General features: G+C 41.4%; 1 protein-coding gene and 1 long non-coding RNA gene across 4 annotated transcripts in view; one reads left to right on the forward strand and one right to left on the reverse strand.

Annotated features, from left to right (window-relative positions):
* LOC105013407 (protein shisa-8) overlaps positions 1 to 1,025 on the reverse strand; it is a 94,335-nt gene extending 93,310 nt beyond the window's left edge. The window contains exon 1 of the mRNA XM_020051225.3: positions 318 to 1,025. The gene's annotated coding sequence lies outside the window, so the exon portion shown is untranslated. The remainder of the gene's footprint in view (positions 1 to 317) is intronic.
* Positions 35 to 20,035, forward strand: LOC109616363. Of its 3 annotated transcripts, none has more exons than XR_002197481.2 (4): positions 3,926 to 4,043; positions 4,134 to 4,226; positions 18,620 to 18,721; positions 18,951 to 20,035. It is a non-coding gene; the product is annotated as an uncharacterized LOC109616363 (long non-coding RNA). The 3 variants fall into 3 exon arrangements; XR_002197482.3 differs by lacking the exons at positions 3,926 to 4,043; positions 4,134 to 4,226 and adding exons at positions 17,127 to 17,564; positions 17,692 to 17,710; XR_002197483.2 differs by lacking the exons at positions 3,926 to 4,043; positions 4,134 to 4,226 and adding an exon at positions 35 to 114.
* Positions 20,036 to 25,258: the final 5,223 nt, after the last annotated feature.

Consider the following 25,258-nt stretch of genomic DNA (forward strand, 5'->3'; position numbering starts at 1 on the left):
GGGTTAAGGGAATGAGAAGGGTGTCGAACTGAAGCCTCTCCTAGCCTGTGAAAGCAAGTCCATTCCTCCCGGGTCAAAATGGAAGAAAAGCTCAATGGTGAGCCAACATGCGCGGTAATTACATTTCTGCGTATGAGTATTTCACTTCTTTACTCTAATTGATTGTTAGTTGCTTTCTTTCCACCCAGTTTGTTTTGGTCCCTTTGTTGTTTGTCTTGTCTCTATTTATTTACCAAGACGCCCTAATCCCTGTCTGCTGTCCTCGTGTTTTGGGGTTTTGCTGGTCTTTTGTTGATCTGCGGTCTCCCTCAACTTACCTCTCCCTGTGTCAGCCACAAGAGCAGGCTGTCTGTCGCGTTGTTGCTGTGAATACAGGAAGGTATTACTGAGCCTGTGGAATGCAGTCCATGCGTTCAACACACCCAAGCCTCAACTCCCCAACATGTTCCAAGGGCAAAATAACTGGAGAGTTTACAACAAAAGCCAATGCAATATCCTGCTTTCAAGAAGCCTCCAAAAATGGGACTGAAGCAAAGCTGTTTGTGTATTTCTTTTGTCATTTATACATCCACTTGCATCAATACATAGTTTTTTTCCATTGAGCAAAAAAAGCTAAAGCATTAATATGCAACAGTTCTAACAAATGCTGCACATTAAAGCCGTCTTCCAATTGTTATGCAAGGGACTTCAACACAGTCCTTCCCCAGAAGCAGCTTCTGTGAAAACAGGCATAATTTGATATATATGTATAGGAATTTTAGATATATATCACATGTATGTGTTTTCTCTTTTTCTTTGCTAATGGAATTCTCCAACAGAAATTGAACAGGATAAACCAACAGCGGCAGGGTGCTTTTTTTTTATTTCATCCTTTCTTAGATTTTCTTCAGGAGTGTATTCCTCTGTTTCCCTTGTCTCTCGCTCATAGCTTCTTTATCCCGTCTTCCGTTGATGCTGCACCACTGTGTGCTGGCAGGACTAAATGTCTCACATGCTCTCTCCCTCTCTCCCGCTCTCTCTCGCTCTCTCTTGCTCACTCTCGTGAGCGAATGAGCGCACCTCCCTCCCTGACTCTCCCCTCCTCCTCTCTCTCTCCCTGACTCTCCCCTCCTCTCTGTCACTGACACCCCTCTCCCTAGGCTCTGTCCCATGTTTTTCTATTCTCTCCTCCAAAATCTCTCTCTTTAGATCTTTTCCTCTCTCTCCCCGTCTCTCTCTTCCAGTCCTGTCTTCAATTCCATCCGCTTGTCTCTTTCTGCCTCGTGTCTGTCTAACCTTTTTCTGTTTACTTCCAACCCCTGTCAGTATTTGCTTTCCACTCTCCCATTAGCATTCTCATATCTCCTTTCCCTGTTTAATTCTCTGTTTCTCTTTTGAACCCCCCCTTGGTTCAACAGATGAGTGCAGCGGTGCTGACTGTGTGATGTTGTGTGCCTATGGGTGAACATGGTTGTGCTAGCGTTCATGCAGCCCCCGGCCAGGTCTTCGTGTGAGTAGATCCCATAACATGTTAGTTTGTCCGGAACATGGGAGTATTTCTGGAACATCTCTGTCTGGAACATGTGAGTTTGTCTGGAACATCTATATCTGGAAACTGTGTGCTGCAGTCTATCAGGATGTTCTTTAGGGAGAGAGAGAACAAAGACGAGGGAGAGGGGAGAAGAGTGGGGGTGGGGGGGTGGGGGGGGGGGGTGGGGGGGGAGCGAGAAGAGAGTGGAGAGTGAATAGAGAGAGATGGAGAATAAAGGAGAGTAAACTGCATAATATGGACAGAGAGTGCGAACGAGGACACAACAATGACCAGAAAGGATAGGAGCGGGCAGGTGGGTTTGACAGAGAAAATAATGATTTGATAGGGGGTGGATTGGAGGGGGTTTATCGCTAAGGAAAGGAGCTTGGATGTATGGGGAGTGAGGGAGTTGGATAGGTAATAGAGGAAGTACAAGAAAGGAAAAGAAAAAGAATGGAAAGGAGAAAATTGAAGGCTGGGAAAGGATATACTGTAGGCAAGGCTGAGATCTGCAGACCAAAGAGCAGGGCCTGAGTGATTAGCATGAAAAGACAAACACAGATGCAGAATGTTATTCATTCTGAATAATCCCTGATTTAATGTTGGAACGTTACATGAACTAGATTTGGTAGAAGTGCCGTTGGGTCTTCTTCATGCGTACCAAGCGAAATACGCATCCTCATCAGAATATATGGCCAAATAGTGATGCTGCTAAATATTTTATTCTCTTTCAAAGCAGTTCAAACACTCCTTTTGAATATAAACGTTCTCTGAAACTTTTTTGTTTCCTGTGAGACAAATCCTTTTATATATATTTCACTGTCCTTCTCTCTGTCTCTCTGCATCCATCCATTTCTTTATTTCTGTAATTGAACCACTGTCATTTCACCTTTCCATCACCATTCCCTGCATAGTGTCTTCTTTTGTCCAACCCTTCATGACCCTCTTTTCCCAAATTCACTTTGAATCTATACAGAATTCCACACCAAGGCCCTCTAGCATGCACAAGCACACTCAGTAATATACACAAAATCACATACTATCTTCTCTCCAAGTCCCACTTCTCCTCCATCTCCTCTCGCTTCATCAATCTTTTCCTTCTCCTCCGACTTCCTCCCTCAAGCCAGGTCCCATATCAAATTGCCCGCTGTACATTTTCACGATAAGCAAGTACGCCGCCGATAAAGATCTCTGACTAAGTTGCTGCTCTGTGAAATATTGCACACACAATGGAGATATATCGGTGTATTGACAAACATACTGAATGCTACTCAGAACTGCGTAGACCTCAATTACCATTTGAGTCGGTGGGGGGCAGGGAGGGGTAAGGAGGAGGAAGACGTGAAGCCAGGGGAAGAGGGGAGGAGATGGATGGAGCGGAAAAAAGAGGAGATGATAGGAGGTGTCTCGAGGGGGAGATAGAGGGCAGAGAGGGTACCGGCTGAATGAGCGTTCGCTCTTTAATCATTTCATTCTTTCCGTTCAGCGGGCCTGATAGCAACCCCGCGGCACTCATCTTTCTTTCCCCCGGTGGCTTTACCTTGGCCGATCTGCCCCCGTCTGAAAGCCCTCCTGAACATAGAGTGGTGGGCCGTCCCTGCCACACGGTGGATTTCCCCGTCGTAAAAGACGAGCGTCCCGTGATGTGTCCACCCTGTCATCAGCATTCTCTTCTCCGTCCTTCTGAATTCTGAATCCTCTGCTCAACCTCGTCTGTCACCCCTGAAAGGGGGTGAAATTTGGCCATGAAGCCAATTCATCCTTGTCCTCAGAGAAATTTTATCTCATTGAAACAACCTGTAAAAAACAGAATGGTTGAATTTTAGAAAATGACACAAAAGTGGTATCCACAAGTTTGTCTGACTGGGTAAGTAGATAATGGGCCTCACTTCCAAAATCCTGAACATTGCCTTTATTCCCCTCCCTCGCCCTCTCTCTACCTCAACCCTCGCCCTCTCTCTACCTCATTTTCACACCCTCTCCCTTTCTTCCTGTTTCATCCCTTTTAGCCATGGGCAGTACATCAGTCCTATAGTCATTAACTGTAACTCCCTATGGATTTGTTTGGGCTCTGGTCTCATGGATGTTTGGTGAGCGAGTGAGGGATTAAAAGGGGGAGAGACACAAGGAGAGTAAGGAGGGGGAAAAGGGGAGAAAACAGGATGGGTTGAACCCCTACCTCACGCGTAATGACTTCACTCTGGCTCCAGTCTAGACTGATGGACGGAGAGGAGATTGTTCAGGGGCCTTTGCTTGCCAGGGTGAGCCAGGAGAGGGAACTGGGGGAGTTTTTTGACACCTAGAAATGCTTAATGTCTGCAGGTTGATTGATGTTTTTGGCCACTGTAGCGTTTCTCATGATCTCTCTGTTAAGTACCAATTTGAGCAAGTGAATCTGCGACACATACAGGGTGCCCTTCACTGCAGGGACAGACAGCGGCATTGATCTGGGCCACTCCAGACATCCAGTGTAACTAAGATGACAGAAATGATGGGATAGAAGTTAGAAGGAGATGGTGTGTTCTAAGCAACGGTATGTTTCTTTATTCTTCTGCATGGGCTCAAGATATAATGTGTGTGTTTTGGCGCGTCTTGTGTGTGTAACTGTGTGTTTTTTTTTTAGAGGCCCAGCTTTGTCCTGTTATTAGAAGAAGTAACTCTAATAAACAAGAGATGTGATAACGGCGGAGAAACTCTCTGGAGGAATGTCCACACTGTGAGTACCACTTAAGGCCACTTAAAGCCATATGGGCTACAAGACAGGTCCATTGGCTCTAATGTCTCAGTCGTCTGGCCCATTTGTTTTTGACTCTGGTTTGAAAACGGTTCTAAAACCTAGTAGTAGGCTATTTAAAAAAGGATCTGTTTGATAAAAGCATAACAAAGTGGGCAGTTTATTAGGTACACCACCTATTATTGAGAACAGATAGCTTCTACATATTTTCTTGTTGCCGTGACAAATGCTTTATAATGCCACACGATAGGCATCTAGGCATTCAGTCTCAGTTCAACATTAGAATGGACAATGGACGATTGGTTTAACTAACTTGTGACAGAGAGGCCTTGCCCAACTTACTGGGTTCCAATCTTATCAGCCATTAACCAGAAGAAGCAGATTCAAGAGGGCAGATGAAAACCAACGCTCAACAATTAAGGAGTGCAAAATCAATGCCAAAATGTTCCAATTTCTGCCAGGGTATGCAAACCTATCAATAAGAACTATGGGAATCAGAGACCTACAATGTTTCTTTTTAATGCTTATTACTATTTTGTTTAGGCTAAATTGATCATTCACCCAACTTGCTGTAATGATTGTTTAATAACAAATGTTTTTAATATTATACTCAAAAATGTGTTTTGCATATATGTTTGTGTATTCTGTCCCTATATGTTGTCTACCACTTGAATCACACTTACATGGAAAGTCATGTGCAATAGCACTCAACATTTAAATGGGATATTGTGGATATTTCCAAATACGGTGGAATGCGAAATATATGGTATATCACCGAATCTTAAATGTGTTGTACTATCTTGCATATATCAATAAATAATTTTGAGGTATAATAAGTAAAGGCTAATTGTGCGTTGGTTGCAACCAACACACAACTTAAATACAACCCTCTAATCAGGGATTTATTTAGACCTGGGACAAAAAGTGGGTGCAGTTGGTGATGTGGTAGAATGGGTCATCCGTGAGATATACCTATAGCTATAACTTAATGGGAGTCTATCTGCGGCAAATGAAATTGATCGCAAATTATTTAGAAAGGCACACGTGTCTATATATAGTCCCACACTTTGCATGGCAGAGCAACAACGAAAAACATGAAGTTCAAGTAATTCACCATAAACTTATGGCATGGACTGGGATATTGGTCAAGATTGTAGAAGGATGAACAGTCAAATACAAACCTCATGCAGAGCGCACAGGAGTGTTGTAAAATGAGCAGCTACTATTCCTGTCAAAACGTGACATAATACAAATACAGACAGGAATTGCTCAATGATAGAGATACAAAGATTTAAAAATATGCATACACATATTTGTAATATGTAGGCTATAGCCTATTTACTGTTTTTTTTAACTGTTGGGTTGTTTATTATTGTGTAGTTGATCCATCCTCCGTTTTTTTTTTTCATCAGTTTTATTTGTTTCTGTTCCGTGTTCATTTTATAAACCGTCTTTTGGTCCTGGAAAAGCGCTGTACAAATATAATACATTATTATTATTATTATTATTATTAGTCAATTAATTGCTTTTAACAAAATCACAAATTACCTCATTGTGACACCCCTGAGAAGTTTATTCTCTTCCCAATCTAACAAAACAGAGGCTTTCTGTAGTTAAATATGTGCTTGAATTTAAAATTGCACAACGGAATGTCACCATAGCCGTTCATAAAATACTACATGTTCTAGCATTCATTCAAGTAGATGTCGCCGCTCTAACAAAATGGCGATCTAGAAATAGCTACTCGAAGGCGAAAACCTTTTTTCCGACAATAGCCGAAAATAACATAAGCACAAATGTATGAATGGAAATATATTTTTTCTATGTTAATTTCCTTTTGACAAGCTAATTAATGTTGTGTTCACTGTTGTTTCACGCTCCCATTGAGTAACTGAGGTTCAGTACCCTGGAGAGCGCACATTTGGAGAATGTGGGAACGTATGAGCAGCGTGTACGGCGGGGTGCTGGACCTTGAGGCTGCTCGGTGGGCCAGCCCCACCCCTCCACACCTGCCTGTCTTGAAGGCTGATACGGGACACTATTTAGAGGGGAACAAGAGAAAGGGAAAACGAAATGGTTAACGTTGCGCTGTATGTTTGGCCCACTCTACAGACGGACTTATACCAGTCATCCCAAGCTGCGAAGTTGCCGCGAGTCTGCGTTTATTTTATTTATCGCGAATAGCCTACACCTGAGTTCTTGTATTCCTTTTACTTTTCAATAGAAAGAGCCTTGAACAGCTCACTGTCTCCTGTTCTGGTTTTGCCGGTGGACGTTTGTGAGTGAGACATACAAACATCATCTTTCTTAACTTTCCTCTAAATCTGGTTGATAGTTTTATGACTGAGGTCCTACTAAATTCAGCAGTCAGAATAACAGCAATGATAATACGTTTAAGCTGTTTAAAGGCAAAGAAAACCCTTCTGCTCATGTACAGAAGTGGCTCCCAACCTTTTTCAGTTACTGTACCCCCAAAAAGAATGTGCACTGCTTGGAGTACCCCTGAAGTACCCCCTCATGTTCATTTCACTAGTAAGTCTATGGTGTCATGAGTGTTTTCATGTACCCCCTGTGGAGAGGCCAAGTACCCCCTGTGGAAAGGCCAAGTACCCCTGGTTGGGAACCACTGATGTACAGTATACAGAAGACAGGCAGACTGATCCATATTCATCAGGTACAGTGTAGTTCAATTCCTGAAATGCTGAAGTTAACTTGCTGTTTCAATCACAGTATTCATATCTAAAGAGTAGCCTTTCAGTAAGGTCTCAAAGGTGTGTTCCCACCTCAGGCACTGTTTTCAACAAGGTTCAAATCAATTGCTGTTTGAACAACAGCAGCCATATCAAAAATAGTAGATCATAATGACAAACCAAGCAGATCTACAAATGTTACTTCTTATCCTAGCCAAAAGAAGCTTGATGAGAAGCCACTGTGTTGCATGAAGTTAGTTAGCTACCAAGCTATCTGGAAAGGATAAAAACAAACGAAACCTTTTGTCATACTTGAGTGTAGTTTAAATCCCATTCCCACGCTCTTCCAGGCCAATTGTGTGAAATAAATCTCACTGACCTAGAAAACTCTTAAACATAATATAAACCACTTAAATGTCCCCCAGGATGAAATTCTATAACTAAGGTTGCTTACAGATGTTGTATGTAGGGGGAGCAGAGGAAGTGGTTGTAAGTAAAACCAATGTAAATACCTATTAATCTACACACAGTGAGTCCATGAAACATATTTCTCTTGTTTCCATAGTTCTTAATTTAGTGTAAAATAATCCTAGACAAATTTTAATCTGTGTCCGAAAAACCGTCCCATTATGTGATATGCTGAGCCACATTTGAATCCTGAAACTAATTGGGGATTGGTTAGAAAAAGGATTTGAATAATAATGCAATAATTATATTTTATAGTAGTTGTGAATGTCAGCTAGGGACTGTCTTGGGAAAATTCACACTGATCTTGATAAGAAATGACCATATCAGACAGTTTTCTTTTATCCGTTGTGTTCAATGGATTACATTAATTTTTAAAAGTGAGAGCAGGTGACGAGATTCGGTTTGCATTCACACAACTGTATCTGGTACAGTGTCACAGTAGATTTGTCATGGTGAATGTGGAAAAGCGTGTTGTCCGTTATACGTTACGATTGGCACTAGTCTACTCAATAGGTTGCCATTTATTTCTTTACGCCAATGAAAATACCAGAGCACAAAATATCCTTCTAAAATATCGGCCACAATTTGGACTAAACTAAAAGGTTTACATCATTCATAGGGAGCGGTTGATCGCTTGCCAATCTTAGTTGCCAATCAGCTTGTGCAGGTCATTTCAGAGTGTATCAGTGGTTCGTTGAAAAGTCAGCCGGCAATAATCCGGTGGCTTTCCGTGGTTGGCCCAGTGTTATTAAAAGTTTATTTCAAAACCTCCATCACTCCCAGACATCTAATCATCCTCATCCTCTTTCATGTTTCATGTGACTCTGTCCCAATTTTTCTCCATATTCCAACCACCCATTAAACCCTGTTACGCCACTCGTCCCCTCCCATCCTCCACAGCTCAATGAGAACATTGCAGCGCTAATGTATTGCAGTATTGATGAACTTCGCCAGTCAGCCAGCCAGCCAGCCAGTCAGTCAGTCAGTCAGCCGGTCATTGCATATAGAGTGGATTAACATCCTAGCCAGGCCATTAGGCCTGTACGTCTTCATCGGTCTCTCTCTGTGGTCTTAATGCCCTTGCAAAGTTATCTCGTCACCCCTGCATGGCTGGGCCCTATCAACACTGCTGGCCCCTGTAACCTAATAAGCCAAACAAATGAGGGATCTTTCACCAGCCTCCCCACACACAAAGGCAGTTAGAGAGGAATAGAAAGAGCAGCAGACAGGGGAAGATGATTCGGGGACATGGGGAAACCTGAGGAAGAGAGATGAGTGAAGTGAGATTGTGAGGGGGGTTCTTTGAGAGCTATACACTAGGTTGAGGTGAAGGATCCATATTTGAGTGATTTTGCTACGCCACAAAAATAACGCTGCAAGCAAAAGCTTTACAGACTTTAGCAACCTTGTTAAACGTTGAATGCGCCACATCTTCACCAAAATGACTGCCACAGCTGGATGATCAAATCAAGATAAAGCATCTGTAGGGCTCTCAGGCCCTGTGGCCAGAATAGCACTGCCACTAATACACCTCGACATAGAATAGGGGTCATGCAACCCTGTGACCCTCTTGCCACAGAACAACACCAGGTCTGTGAATGTGTGCCATGCCTGTGTGTCTGTTTTATATTCCCTGACACCATCCGTGTCCATAAATCGTATCTGCAATGCGTAAAACATATCTGTGTCAATACGAATAATATTCATACACAGCTTTTGAACATGTACGTGTGTTTTGTAATAGCTATTGTCTTGTTTTTTTATATAATCTATTTTGGCATGTGTATCACTGGTGGGTTTATGGGAATGATGTGTGCATTTGCGCATTACTGGATTAGTCTATTCGAGTCTGATTTCGTGTTTTAGAACGTGTCTGCTAGATGATGACTCATGTATGCTGTGGCTGGTGACATCACACGTCTTCTCAAACTGCTGCTGTAGGCTGTTTATCTTTCTCTGCTAATTACTTGTAATAACACAATGATAAACTACAGCGATTGGTGGTTATAGACAAGTGATCAAATCCTCAGTCTTTGTTACTAGTTGAATGTGAAAAAAAGTAGTCCCCTCACACATTACAACATAAGACATTATTTAGGTCAATGGAAAAAAATAACAGAATGGAATTCTGGGTATGATTCAACATAGTTTGTAAAAGGAAAAGTCATACACAAGCCTCCTGCTCATATAAGCAGGTCCAGCATTTCCTGAACTCAAAATCACATAAACTTTGAACTTTTTTACTGTAATGGTCCACATTTAAATTTGATATATCAAAAATTAGTCCAAATGATGAATTCTTTCAACTGAAATATTTACTCCATATTTATTCATATTTCAAATAGAAAGCCATGTTTTGGTATAGAAGGTTAATACATTTGTTAAGGTAAGTTCATACACTTCACAAGTATCTATCTGTCATTATTGAACCATGGAAACATTGATAAAATGTTTTGTTAAACAAGCTTGCACAATGAATTAAAAGAATCACTGTCTACATAGTCAGATGAAAGACTTCACAGTTAAGTTGCAGTTTCAGGTTGACACATTGAGGCTGAGAGGAGCCTTGCTACACAAACTGTTCATTCCAGTCAAACACCACACCAAACCCACAGTGTTTGCATTCTATCCAATTGTAATGCAAACATGCTAGCAGTACTGGGAACGAACAGCCATTGTCTGCCCATTCAATAGCGAATGGAAGTTATGATGAGCTTTGATTGCTTGCCTCTGCCTCACATTAGCATGTAGTGCAGCATAGCCAAACGTTCATCCTTACCTTTTGCTCGGCCAGTGGTTCATATCAGCTCTCAGATATTCAGTGGTGACTGTCATAATATTGTGCTGGCTCAACACCTGTTTGGCATTACTCGTTGTGATAGGATTTGTGTTTAGATGGCGCACATGCACGTTTACCACACTCCCCCCAGGTGGTGCCCCTTGTCCCTTCCCTTAGGGTCATGGCGTAATAGTACTAACACCCCCTCATCCTGAAAGTCAACATGAATTGATGGTGGGCGTATCCATGGATACGTCCAGTAACTGAATGGGGAGGGGACTGTACAATAGACGACAGGAGGAATATACACTCACCCAAAGGATTATTAGGAACACCTGTTCAATTTCTCATTAATGCAATTATCTAATCAACCAATCACATGGCAGTTGCTTCAATGCATTTAGGGGTGTGGTCCTGGTCAAGACAATCTCCTGAACTCCAAACTAAATGTCAGAATGGGAAAGAAAGGTGATTTAAGCAGTTTTGAGCGTGGCATGGTTGTTGATGCCAGACAGGTCGGTCTGAGTATTTCACAATCTGCTCAGTTACTGGGATTTTCACGCACAACCATTTCTAGGGTTTACAAAGAATGGTGTGAAAAGGGAAAAACATCCAGTATGCGGCAGTCCTGTGGGCGAAAATGCCTTGTTGATCCTAGAGGTCAGAGGAGAATGGGCTGACTGATTCAAGCTGATAGAAGAGCAACTTTGACTGAAATAACCACTCGTTATAACCGAGGTATGCAGCAAAGCATTTGTGAAGCCACAACACGCACAACCTTGAGGCGGATGGGCTACAACAGCAGAAGACCCCACCGGGTACCACTCATCTCCACTACAAATAGGAAAAAAGAGGCTACAATTTGCATGAACTCACCAAAATTGGACAGTTGAAGACTGGAAGAATGTTGCCTGGTCTGATGAGTCTCGATTTCTGTTGAGACATTCAGATGGTAGAGTCAGAATTTGGCGTAAACAGAATGAGAACATGGATCCATCGTGCCTTGTTACCACTGTGCAGGCTGGTGGTGGTGGTGTAATGGTGTGGGGGATGTTTTCTTGGCACACTTTAGACCCCTTAGTGCCAATTGGGCATCGTTTAAATGCCACGGCCTACCTGAGCATTGTTTCTGACCATGTCCAACCCTTTATTACCACCATGTACCCATCCTCTGATGGCTACTTCCAGCAGGATAATGCACCATGTCACAAAGCTCAAATCATTTCAAATTGGTTTCTTGAACAAGACAATGAGTTCACTGTACTGAATGGCCCCCACAGTCACCAGATCTCATCCCAATAGAGCATCTTTGGGATGTGGTGGAACGGGAGCTTTGTGCCCTGGATGTGCATCCCTCAAATCTCCATCAACTGCAAGATGCTATCCTATCAATATGGGCCAACATTTCTAAAGAATGCTTTCAGCACCTTGTTGAATCAATGCCACGTAGAATTAAGGCAGTTCTGAAGGCGAAAGGGGGTCAAACACAGTATTAGTATGGTGTTCCTTAAAATCCTTTAGGTGAGTGTAAACAGTGTGTGTACTGCAAATTACATCTTGTGAACATCAGCTTATTATTAATTCATTTTGTCTGTGGATTTTTTTAACAGGCACATCTAAAAGGATGATTGCAAGAACACATGCGGGAGAGTCAAACACTGACAGGTGTTAGGGTCCGGGCTGTTCCTTTGTATTCATTTGTGAAGGTCCATTTAACATTTTGTATAATATTGTACATTGAAAATTGCAGTTTGTCCAGCATGTCACAAATTGCAATATGTTTTCAGATATTGTTAGATATATTATATGTATGATACAAATTCCAGTTTGTTGTTGCTAATGTTATCTAGGCTGCAAAGGCTAAAGTAAGGTTCACGGATTGGGTCCAGTTGTCCAATGGTCCGAGCTGGCCAACCAGAATCCTTGTTTTCACTTTATGGAAACTTCTGGCTTATGCAGCCAAGAGGATCATACTATTTTGTGGGCCTGAGAATGATGTTTAATGTGTTCTGTCTAATCTGCATGATCAGACTGGACATGGAGCTGGCGTACTGTATGTACGCCAGGTAGTCGGAGAATTCTACGCCATGTACCTTGGCCTCTGTCGTATACTCTAACCATCTAAGCGAGGCAACTCTGTTCCAAGGAACGTTTTTGATTGACAAATCAGTTTTTGACACTAGAACAATTAGCAGACTATTCACATGGCAACAGTATATATGTCGGTTTTATAGCTACAGTAGATGCGTTAACAGTACAACTTTAACACTTTTGACACAAATGTATAGAAGCGGGCCTGAATGGAATTGTATTTGACATTTGTTAAAAAACTCCCAGCGGCAAATCGTTTAAGTGTATAAATACCAGCATATTGTACATTCAGCTTGGGGGAGATGAAACGATAATATCCATTGTGTGCTACAACAACACTTGGGAAACAATCACTGAGTTTTCCATCTAAATCATTCAGGCAAGGAAGACAAAAACAAGACAGAAAGAAAGACAGGGGGCCTGGAAGAAAGGTGCCTTTTTTGTTTAATTATATTTGTAAAATTAATTAGTGGAATAGGAATTCATTAGCAGTGAAAAGCACCTTCATTATGTCAAAAGGAGTGACTTGAAGTCACAGCACACACTGGAAGTTAATGGCAATGAGTGAACATGGTCAGGACTGGCTGTAAGGTTTTTTGTTGTTTACTCAGTCAGGATTGCAACTTACTATTGTGAATAGTAATAACAATAATAATAGAATACATCAAGTGACACTTCTAAATGTGGTTGTACTTCAGTGGGCTTTCTGTAATTATGTCATCAACTGAGTTTGCTCACAATTATTCAATATATGTCAATATTTTTATTGTATCACCACACAAAAGAACAAAGCAAGATATTCGACAAATGACACGTGGGTGTGTTTTTCCCCCAAAAGTAAAAACCGAAAACACAAACTGAAGAGAAAGGACAATTCATTCCTAAACAAAAAGAAAAGCAAATTAAATGAAATGAACGTAAATGGAAGACACACATCTTGTTTCTATTATGGTCAAATAAAGATCAGAAGCCTTAAATCCCAAGCTGCTCCCACTGATAGATATAATCAATGTCCCTTAAGAAATGAACATCTCATTATATCCAAATAGCGTGTTGGCATGGAGGTGATCTTTTGGAGACTTGGTGACCCCAAGATTAATTAAAAGTTATGCAATTCTCAACCTTTGTTCCTTGAAGAATTATTTAGTTCTTGAACCATACTCCTCATTGTGAGTGGACGAAATACATTGGGTCTTCCAGGCAAGTTTGTCACAGCTTCTTTTATTGCCGTAATAGTACAGATGGATTTGTTGTATGTGACCTCAGACTATTTTGCCCCATTCCTCCTTCCCTTAATCCTGGCCAGTCCCCCAAGTCCCTGCCGCTGAGAAGCATCCCCTTAGCATGATGCTCCCACCACCATGCTTCACCATTTGGATGGTATAAGATAGGAGATGAGTGGCACCTTGTTTTTGTCAGTTGGAGTCCATGGCATTCAGGCCTAATCATTCGATTTCTCAGTCCTTCAAGGCAGTATGTCATATGCCTTTTACTCAGGAGGGGCTTCCGTCTAGCCACTGTATCATGAAGTCCTGATTGGTGGAGTGCTGCAGGGTAAATGTGAAGCTCTATTAGACTGGCTATTGGTTTCTTGGTCACCTCCCTGATCAAGGCATTTGCCCTGTTAGTTAGTTTGGTAAGTCTAGGCAGAGTTTTGGTTTTGCCCTGATATAAACTGTGAACTTATATTGAGAGCTGTGTGCCATTCTGAGTCATGTCCAGTCAATTGAATTTGTCACAGGTGGAATCCAATCAAGTAGAAGAAACATCTCAAGGATGATCAAAGGACTCAGGCTCTATCTGAGTGTCATGTTAATGGCTCTGAATGCATTACGTAAGATATTTACGTTTTTCATATTCAACAAATTGGCACATATTTCTAATAACTTGTTTTCACTTTGTCATTATGGGGTATTGTGGGTAGATTGATGGATTTTTTTTAAATCAATTATAAATGAAGGGTTCTGAACAACCTTCAATGACACTGTAAATACTGTAACACTCTCCAAAAGTTTCAGAGAAACTTATTATTTGTCTGGGCAGTGAGTGTTTATATGCTCATTTAAACATTATATGACATTAAATACAAAACAATTCATCCAGCATAAAGAAGATTTTCTTGTTTTGTCCAAAAAGTTAGATCATATCTCATGAGACGCCTAGAATAAGGAAATCCATAAATGTGCTTGCTTAGCATGTGGCAGAGACATCTAGCAAGAAAGTACACTCGTCAACTGTAAGAAGTTGTCTTGCCAGAAATTGCCTTGTAGGGCATGTTCCTACTAAGAAAACATTATTACTTAAAGGCAACAAAAGGAAGATATTTCAGTTAAGCACCTGGTTGTTTTATGTAGTCCTCAACTCTATTCACTTGAGTCAAAGTTTTCAGAGTTTGGCTTTAAATTACATCATACTTTAACTGTATGGTGGAACTAACCTGCGCCCTGAGGCCTGCTTGCAATAAGGCTACATTTAGAAATTCAGATGTTTTTAATATGTCATCTAAAGGTTGAAAGTGGTGTGGGGGAGTGATCCTTTTATGGTCTCACAGATTTAAATGTTCTTTTCATAATATTTGTTGCCTTCCTTACCCAGGGCTCAAACCTGACATCATTTGCAGACGGTCTCATACTTAAGATATTTGTCCGACGTGTGAAGTGAATGCGCTTTAATTAAGTGAATGAAGTGCAGTCGCAGGTCCCTTGGTCAGCGCTGTCGCTAGGGATTTGGACCTTTGTGGTAACAAGCACAGTTCCTTAAAGTTTTCCAAGCCACACCACTTCCCAATACCATCATAATGGGCCAATGCTTGGGACCTACCCATGTGTTTTTAGTGATGTTCTTCAATGGAGGAAGTACTGGAAGAGAGTACAGTCTGTGGAGTCGTTCTCATGGGGAACAGCAGAAGGTGGTAAAAAGAGGGATATTTCGTATTGTAGTCACCCAGCCAGGGGAGGTGAAAAGAGAGCAAGAAATGCAGAAGAGAAAAGAGATTAGATGCTTTTTCTCAAAAAACGTAAAAGGGGAAAAGAACAATAGTTAGATTTAGTACATATGATTTTTCTAGGGGTGCAAATAATTGCAGCGAGCATGTTTTTTGTGTAAAATCATTATTTATTGATGATATTTTTTCAATAGATTTAAGGTTAAATTCAAATAATATTTGTTGTTTTCAAGTTTAAAATCAAGCTAAAAAACAACAATGACATTATTTCTCAGCCTTTATTTCTCGCATTTATGTTGGGTGCAAATAATTCTGGAGGGCATTACATTTGTACAGTAATATACCATACTTCTATGTAGGAGTTGTAAAGTAGCATTGGCTTTCATTACTTAAAGTTGTTCTTCTTATTATTATGGTGAATGCTGAATTTCCCGAAATTTCAGTTATGGGTGAAACCAAGAAGTTAGCAAATCCAATTGAGAAAAGGCAGGTGGCACAGGGAGACAACAGACCTGGGATTATGCCCAGTTGTGGAACACGGTGGATGGCCATCGAATCCTCCAGCAGCCCGTGTGGAGTCATGCACGCTGCTCATCTCATCCATCGACCGGACAGGCCTGGTGCATGTATAACACGCCTCTTACTTTCAGACAACTTTCTGGTGCATGTATAACACGCCTCTTACTTTCAGACAACTTTCTGGTGCATGTATAACACGCCTCTTACTTTCAGACAACTTTCTGGTGCATGTATAACACGCCTCTTACTTTCAGACAACTTTCTGGTGCATGTATAACACGCCTCTTACTTTCAAAAAACTTTCTGGTGCATGTTCCCATTCGGAGAGAGTAAATGGGATGGGCAGTTGAATTGTAAGGATCAAAGGGCAAAATAGACCCGTGGCTCAGTAACACAAATTTGCAGGTTGAATTTTACAATTTGGATTTCCCCGTTTACTTGTCACAAGGGGCTGAGTGGAGTGAAGTAGTTGACAGTTTTAAACATTTATTAAATAAAGGCATAGTTTTAAACAAATTCACTTCAATAGAGGCCGTTATCTCCGGCCAAACAAAGCTGTTCGAAATGTACAAAAACGTAATTACGCAAAAAAGGCACAAGATGTAAGCCACAAGGCAGGTATATGCCTCCGTAATATCTGAATACCCTCATCAGGCATACATCTGGTTACCCTCATACTTCTTGTTACCCTCATCAGGCATACATCTGGTTGCCCTCATAAATCTGGTTGCCCTCATACATCTGGTTGCCCTCATCAAATTAAATTCAGTACTTCCCCATCAGACTCCTCCATGCTCCCTCCATGCTCCCTCCTGCTCCTGCACGCAATCATAACTCTGGACCTACACCTCTCCTGTTAGCAGCTGCACCTCAAACAGAATGAGAGATTTCATAGATAAACCTACAATTACTAAATATATACAAATTCTAAATGTAACAATGAAATAATTTGGAGAGGCAGCAAGTTGTACCTGTGACCTAAACTTGTGTGTGTTCTTCCACGGGCAACTCTTTGGGGATGGCCATGGCAAAATGTCACTGAACGGGCAAACTGTCAGAAAACACTTAGCTTTGGATAAAGGCGCTGCCAGCCAAACAGCTAGTGGATAATGTAATATCATAGAGAATATATTAGCGCAGATTTCTCCCGGTGAGATAAGGTCGTCTGCTAAGCAACTGAATAATGATCATAATAGGGCATCAAGTTTCTGCGTCGGCGGCTGTTTTTGAAGCTTAAAAGTCAAGAGAGGAGCTCACACTCAGATGGGGGAGGGTGGAAGAGAGAGCTTCATTTTCGGCTCTGAGCTGCAACCTGCTGGTTTCTACAACACTTGCCCCCCCCGTCCCCCCGTCCACCCCCCCACCCCCCCCACTCCCCCACTCCCCTCAAACCTGAAAACAACAGTGATGCTGCTAAATTCAGAGCCCTTGTGTTTTGCCTCTTCTCTTCTTACATTCCCCCGTCTCTTGTATTGGTCCCCTTTTTCTTTGCGCCTCCTTTTAGTTCACCTCTGATCACGGTTGTTTCACTGCCTCCCACCCTCTCTCTCGCTATCTGTTACAGAGCTGTTGTTGTTGTTGCCTGTGTCGTATTTGCTCTAGGGCTGTTTTGGGGTGCTGTGTGAATGCAAATTGCTTTGATTATTGTCTCTGGTCCCCCACTCATTCACTGTCCCCATTATTAGGCTTCTCCCGTGTGTTTGCATCACATAATTCACACTGCATTATCAGATGTTTGTCCAGGTCCTCCAAGCTTTCATTCAATGCCTATTTTGAGATCACCCCTGCAAAGACCGGACGGCTCTATAGGGAAATGGATCTACGAAGGAGTAAGAAAGAGCAGCTATTTCCAATGACACAGTGTTGTTTACAATGTCGGTGCGTGGCGGTGGAATACTCAATGTTATTTCTCTTTCTCTCTCGTTTAAAAAAAAATGCAACATCTTAACTTCTCAGGTTTAAAATCCTGTCCAAGGTTAGGCATTTATGTTTTTCCATAATGTCACATTTTGATGTGAAACTAGGAGCTCTTGTTGGTCTTTTTGTGCGTCAGCATTTTCACTTTGTGTGCTGGTTTGTATTGCATGCTGTGGTAGATTGTGTGTGTGTGCATGTGTCTGTGTTGGGGGGGTTGTGTGTTTGTGTGTGTGTGTGTGTGGATGTGTCTGTGTTGGGGGGTTGTGTGTGTTTGTTTTTAGTGCTAATCTGTCAATGTGCATTGATCTTTGGGCAATGTCATTAGCATTAGCATTTTGCTTGTGTGTCTAGAGGCATTTGTTAGTTTGTCTGCATGTGAGCAGGAGTAAAATAATGTCATGTTTTTACATATATTTTGCAGCTTCATTATATACTGTTGCTTGTACAAGGTTTTGTTGTTACACTACAAAACCAATATCTCCTACCAGTATCTTGTTTTTTAAATGATCTCCTACCAGTATTTTTTTATGTTCATTTCTAGCAAAGAAACCCAATATACATCTCCTTATCTCTCTTTACTGTCAAAACTCCCTTGCTTCTTCACGTATCACCAAACCCCAATGACAAGCCTAGAAGCCATTATAGGGAATTTCAAGATGAATTAAAGGCAAGAGTGGTCATTGATTAAGTCAGTAAAGAAATATATTATCAAGTTTTAACTGGAGACACCTTCAGAAAACAAAGAAAATGTCCCAACATTCACTACATAAATCACAACTTTGTCACATTTACATTAGCCCCCCCCCCCCCCCCCCCCCCACCCAGATTAGTTCAACCTCAGAGAATTACAGAGGAAAATCGTAATACATTGACTTAATCACTTCCCTGAATAAAAACTTCATTAATCCCAAATTTCCCACTGCAGTGCTGATATCTGAGTCTGAGATGCCAGCTTCTGTGATTTCAGACAGCCTGTGTCATTGGGAGAAACGTATGGAAAACAGTTGTCTTATGGCTGCCAGGAGGCTGCTGGCGAGAAAACGGAACGCTCTGCTGACACCAGGATCAGGTGACTAACAGTCAGAATGTCCAGTGCTGTTCTACAGTATGTTCTCTTCTGTTTCCCACATAGCATGCATATGGGTTGTTGCTCCATATTTTGGCAGACAGACTGAGAACATGTTGAGTTATTTCTAGTTTCCTGTGTGTTCTGAAGAACATTACCTGCTCATGCTTACGTTTAAGTACACAACTGTTTATTGTAATTAAAATGTTGTGTATTGTTTGACTCATTACAGTAGAGCTTGGCAACAGGCAAGGCGTATTTGGGGGACTGTGATGGTAATTCCATGGATAAACACCCTTAAAGGAGTAAGTACAGAGACAAAATTATTTTTGCACAATAGAGAGTACACAGGTTATCAAGTAACAGGGAATAGTCTCTAAAACATTTGGAAGTAGATTCAATACTTATGGAGGAATGGGTGGAGATAAGAATCTGCATGGTCGTACCATAAAAACAACACATCTTCCTTATCTGTCCTAACCCCTGTTGTGTATCTTCCTCTATCCTGTCCTGAAACCAATTGTTCTGCATCAACCCCCGTCCTGCTGAAGATTTACCTCGACACCTCATACTTCCTTTACCACAGCACAACCGACACTCCTTTTCTTATCTAAACATGGGGACTCAATACTTTAATCAATAGGAATACATCAGTTTAAGACATTTCCATAACAGGGTATTTTCATCTTTTAGCAAAAACCCTTTTTAAGAATTGTCTTTTTCGTGGGGGAAGTGGCTGTGAAATCACCGGAGATCTGGACACTTTTTAAAAGAACGATTGCTTTCGTGTTACAATCTGTTTTTGGGCATAATTATGTTCCAGCCCCCTGACCAGCAGCACCCACAACAATCTGCCCAAGGGTGAATAGTTGTCCATCCCTTCCTTAGAGCATTTCATGTTTCCTGATGGTACTAATGTATCTTCTAAACACACGGTCAATAAAACAACACATACCAGTATCCATGGCTGCCTATTTTGTGTGCTAGTGTTTTGGTATGCTTACTTGTTGTGGGCAACAGGCACCACCAGTAATCTACCACAAACAGCCTTGTCTGCTGATGTATATATTAGAAATCAATTGTGCGCAGGCAAGCCACTGACCGCCTCTGTAATATCTCTGTTACAGCGACTCCCTGGAAAGGCCATGCCTGATTAGCATGCATACGTGAGTCATTATCGTTTTATCTGAACATGTTTGAAGAATGACCCTATTTATCATGTCACCTACTACTGGAGGGTTATTCTGATAACTTTGCGGATACAACATTGGTTCAAAGTTATATATTATATATCTACATACGTATATATATATCAGCTCCGGAAAGAATTAAGAGACCACTGCACCTTTTTCTTTCCTTTCCAAAAAAGTTGAAAAGAAAGGTTTTGAGTGAGGAACAGAAGCGTTCAATTTGCTGTGGTCTCTTAATTTGAACCCTTCTGTTCCTCACTCAAAACCTTCCTCATCAAATTATTTCGAAAGTATAGAAAAAGTTGCAGGGGTTTCTTAATTCTTTTCGGTAGCTGTATATACAGTATCTCACAAAAGTGAGTACACCCCTCACATTTTTGTAAGTATTTGAGTATATACAACACTGAAGAAATGACACTTTGCTACAATGTAAAGTAGTGAGTGTACAGCTTGTAAATTTAAAAAAAATAACAGTGTAAATTTATTGTCTCCTCAAAATAACTCAACACAGCCATTAATATCTAAACCGCTGGCAACAAAAGGTGTTATATATATATATATATATATATATATATATATATATATATATATATATATAAAAGTATTTGTAAATAATTGACAGTGAATTAATGGATATTGAATAAATGGATGCATGCCCACGTTCAACATGGTTACAATTCAGAATTGCAGTCAATTCTATCTACATTGGGTTTACGGGGTTAAACAGTCTCTCATGAAGATGTTGTTAAATACTCCCCGTGGTTTTTGGTTTTGTTTAATAATGTGCATTCAATCTGCTGATAAGGGATTCCTCTTCACCGTGCTCAGTCGTAACACTAAGCCATGCTAAAGGCATACTCCTCCCCATCTCATTTGGGTACAGTAAGACTAAAACTGCTAATGCTGCTTCTACTAAATCAAACTTCTCTCGCAGAGCTTTGTTCCTTTATCTCTATGTAAAATGGAAAGCATTAAATGGGCCATTCGTGTCACGTCTATGGTGACAGCCATATTTATGTCAGATAATGTAAAGTGTCATTGTTGAGGGCATTTACAAACCCCAGAGATCAGTCGTCTTGCTGGAGTAACGAGAGACATCACAACGTTCTGCTGCAAATACCTCTGTGTTTGGGGCTCTTCTTGCAATGTCCGTTTGTTCTGTCAGATCTGTCTGTATAAGGCATTCATGCATTTCACTGTGGAGTATGGTGTTTGATCTTCAGGAAAAGAAAAAGAAGTCACCAAAAGGCTATGGCACTCCAGTCAATAGATAGATTTAAACCGAGCAGGGCTCTTAGATCCATGAACGCAGGTCAGATAGTAGAGCCCAGAGTCCAAACTGAACATGGAGAAGCTCCATTTACCAGTTATGCTGCACACAACTGGAATAAACTACCAGATCATCTTAGACGTGCCCCAAACGTATACTTTTTAAAATCCAGGTTAAAAACCTGTCTATGATTGAGCACTTAAACTTAACCGCACTGTTTAGCCTTACAGCTTTTCTAGCTTCCTATGTTTTTATCCCGTTTTTATTCTTTTTCTATTTTCATATTCTATTTTTTATTAGTATGATGTTGTTTTGATGTTTTCATTTAAGTATTTGTTTTTATGCTATTGTATTTCTACATATATTTTTTTCTTTGTAAAGCACATTGAATTGCTTCTAGGTATGAATTGTGCTATAAATAAATGTGCTTGCTTGGTTGCCTAGGAAACAGTCATCTTCAAGTTTTTATCTGCGACTTTTATACTAATTTGTTAACAGAAGCTACATGCACATTTTAAATTGTTAAATTTCAGAAATGAAATGGTAGGAACTTCAAAGTTTTACAGTAAAAACATACATTTGATTGAGTAGTTTCCGAAACATTATCATGTTTGCGGTTTTACTGTACATTGCACAAGTTACAATGCTCTAAAAAGTATGTTAAAAATGGTTGTTCAGCCATGAAACATAAGTGTTTAACAATGTGGTTCTAATTATCATAGCAGTACAAATCTATGTTAATAATTTAGCTCAACATTTTATTGTTACATGAATTATCCATCTTCATTCAGTTCCATATGTTAGCTTAGCAGACATCGATATCTAAATGCTTCAAACAGTTAGCAGCCACATAGTTTAAATGATATAAACGCTTCCCTGCATCTTATTAAGAGCATTCATTTTACTTCTAAGCAACAGGTTTTTCGAGCACTGTTACATTACACCGCCTGTATCTTAATAGAACACCACTGAATATCTGCCATTATTGATTTAAATCAGTTTCTGCCAGCCCCTGTTGTCATCATACTCAGTATCAAAACGCTGACCGTACACCAGGGCCGAGTTGTCCCCAGAGTCACTGCGGAGGTACAGCGATGTGCTAAACCTGGCCAGAGTCTCAGCAGGTTTTCCCCCGACTTGATCATCAGTACCCAGAGTGCAATGGAAGTAGTGGAAGCGGACAGGGTGGAGGTGGATGGCTGGAGAAAGGTGGGTTCATAGCCGCACTGCGGAACTCCACACAGGGCCTCTCTTACGCACACACACAGGAGGTTGAGCACCAAACTATAAAGCCCATGTTACTCCTGAGAAAGGACTTGACCATGACCTTCCCAAGCAGACATGACATGTTCTCTATCAGCCTTGGTCTCCACCTCTAACTCACTACTGTATCAGCCTTGGGCTCTACATCTAACTCACTACTGTATCAGCCTTGGGCTCTACATCTAACTCACTACTGTATCAGCCTTGGTCTCCACCTCTAACTCACTACTGTATCAGCCTTGGTCTCCACCTCTAACTCACCACTGTATCAGCCTTGGGCTCTACATCTAACTCACTACTGTATCAGCCTTGGTCTCCACCTCTAACTCACTACTGTATCAGCCTTAGTCTGTACCTCTAACTCACTACTGTATCAGCCTTGGGCTCTACATCTAACTCACCACTGTATCAGCCTTGGGCTCTACATCTAACTCACTACTGTATCAGCCTTGGGCTCTACATCTAACTCACTACTGTATCAGCCTTGGTCTCTACATCTAACTCACTACTGTATCAGCCTTGGGCTCTACATCTAACTCACTACTGTATCAGCCTTGGTCTCCACCTCTAACTCACTACTGTATCAGCCTTAGTCTGTACCTCTAACTCACTACTGTATCAGCCTTGGTCTCTACCTCTAACTCACCACTGTATCAGCCTTGGGCTCTACATCTAACTCACTACTGTATCAGCCTTGGGCTCTACATCTAACTCACTACTGTATCAGCCTTGGTCTCCACCTCTAACTCACTACTGTATCAGCCTTGGGCTCTACATCTAACTCACCACTGTATCAGCCTTGGTCTCCACCTCTAACTCACTACTGTATCAGCCTTGGGCTCTACATCTAACTCACTACTGTATCAGCCTTGGGCTCTACATCTAACTCACTACTGTATCAGCCTTGGGCTCTACATCTAACTCACTACTGTATCAGCCTTGGGCTCTACATCTTACTCACTACTGAATCAGCCTTGGTCTCCACCTCTAATCCACTATACTGAATCAGCCTTGGTCTCTACTTCTGACTCATTATACTAGTGGCTTAGAGTGAGCACATCTGTTGTTCTCAGGGACTATATTAAGTATTATTTTATTATTGGGGATTTGATGCAATGAAGAGTCTAATTTAACACTGAGAGACATAAAGATGGTGTCCACAAATTCATCAGACACTAAGGGAGCAGATGAAGGGCTTCTTTGCTTATATTCTGACCCTATTCTGAGATAAACATTCACAACGAGGGGATGATAATTGTGTTGGGGGGGGGGGTGGATAGAAGACAGAAGAAGTGAAAGCATATGGCGGAGAAAGACAAGGTGTTGAGGAAAACGTACGACTAGAATCAGGACAGACGGAGAGAGAAGACGCCATGGGAGAAGTGAGAAAGTGTCTGGTTGTGTTAGTGACTTCATGTGCGTGCTTGGCAGTAGGCGCTCCTGTCTCATTGTCTGTAAGCTTTTGGCAACACTTAAGAGGCTCCTGTCTCGCCTGTAAAAAGAGATTTGAATGTGAAATTGGGGCTCTAAGAGGAAACGGGAGAAAAAGGGAGAAAAAGGGAGAAAATGGTGTAATGTTTAGGAGTCAGAAAGAGATAGGGTGGGGCTGGAGAGATGGGATGCTTTGAAGAGAGGAAATGTGTAAGCATGAGGTGTTTGAGCACAATGATGGAGGACAGGCACAGTGATGATGTGTGTGTGCTTTTCTGAAACTGACCTGATTCCCTGCTGCTTACATTAACCTATTCCACTGAGGGGGGGTGGGGTTATGGAGTCCCACCCCTTTCCCCTCGCAGCTATACACACATAGAGGCACACATACGCACACAGGTCGACATGAACAGCGATACACAACTTCTGACCCTGGGTACACTGGGGTAACAATTCAACCATTTCAAAATAAAAGAGTGAAAAAATGACAGTTTACCTGTTGGTGAGTCAAACAGGCCCACTGAATAGTAGGCAAATTTAAGGAAACCACAGAGACCATGTGGTTGAAATATGATGCCAAGAGGAAGGGACTGGCATTATTTCATGTGAAAACCCTTAGGAGTCCAACATGTTTTGAGGAGATTATCAGGTATAAAAATCGATAGACCTACAGACATAGATATCAGCTGCAGAAATTGTAGCTCTGTATATGTGGGTGGCTTGGCTCTTTTTGCTGAGGTGAGGGAATTCAGAGGGGATGCACAGAAATGAATGGGAGCTGTCACCTGGCATATGACATTGCCTCTGCTGTTTACCAAGGAGGGTGAGAGATTGATGGTGAGGACATTAGGCATTATGTCTCTCTGTCTTTCTCCATCTCTCTAAATCCACCTCTTCCTCATTCTCTACCCTTCACAACGCACGGCGAACTGTAAGAACAGGCTGATTGGGTAACACTCGAACATGTCTCTAGTACAGTGTAACTGCTGCAACAAGTATGTGCATGAGTGATGGAAACTTTTTACTAATTTTCTTTGCATAATTATTTATGTCCAAACACGGATGTACAGTTGAGTGATGTTCATATTCAATGACTAAAAGAAGGCAAGGGCAGATTACGCATGGACAATTTTGCATGTTGAGGATGATTTATGAGTGATAGTGTTTGTGAGTAGGGGTAAATAGCATGTGAACCCCTGAATTCACCTAAGCATCACCTGTGACCTTATACACCTGACACATAACCCAAGTGAGACTGCCCTCTACTGGTGAGTGACCAAGCACACATTACTAAACAATACAGACACATACAGTACACATTTGGTCAGGGCAGGTAAGAATTTTACCTAGAGTGGGGCTCAGAACTTTGCAGTCAGTAACAGTATA

The sequence above is a fragment of the Esox lucius genome, chromosome 11 (genome assembly GCF_011004845.1).
Source record: "Esox lucius isolate fEsoLuc1 chromosome 11, fEsoLuc1.pri, whole genome shotgun sequence".
Classification (NCBI taxonomy): domain Eukaryota; kingdom Metazoa; phylum Chordata; class Actinopteri; order Esociformes; family Esocidae; genus Esox; species Esox lucius.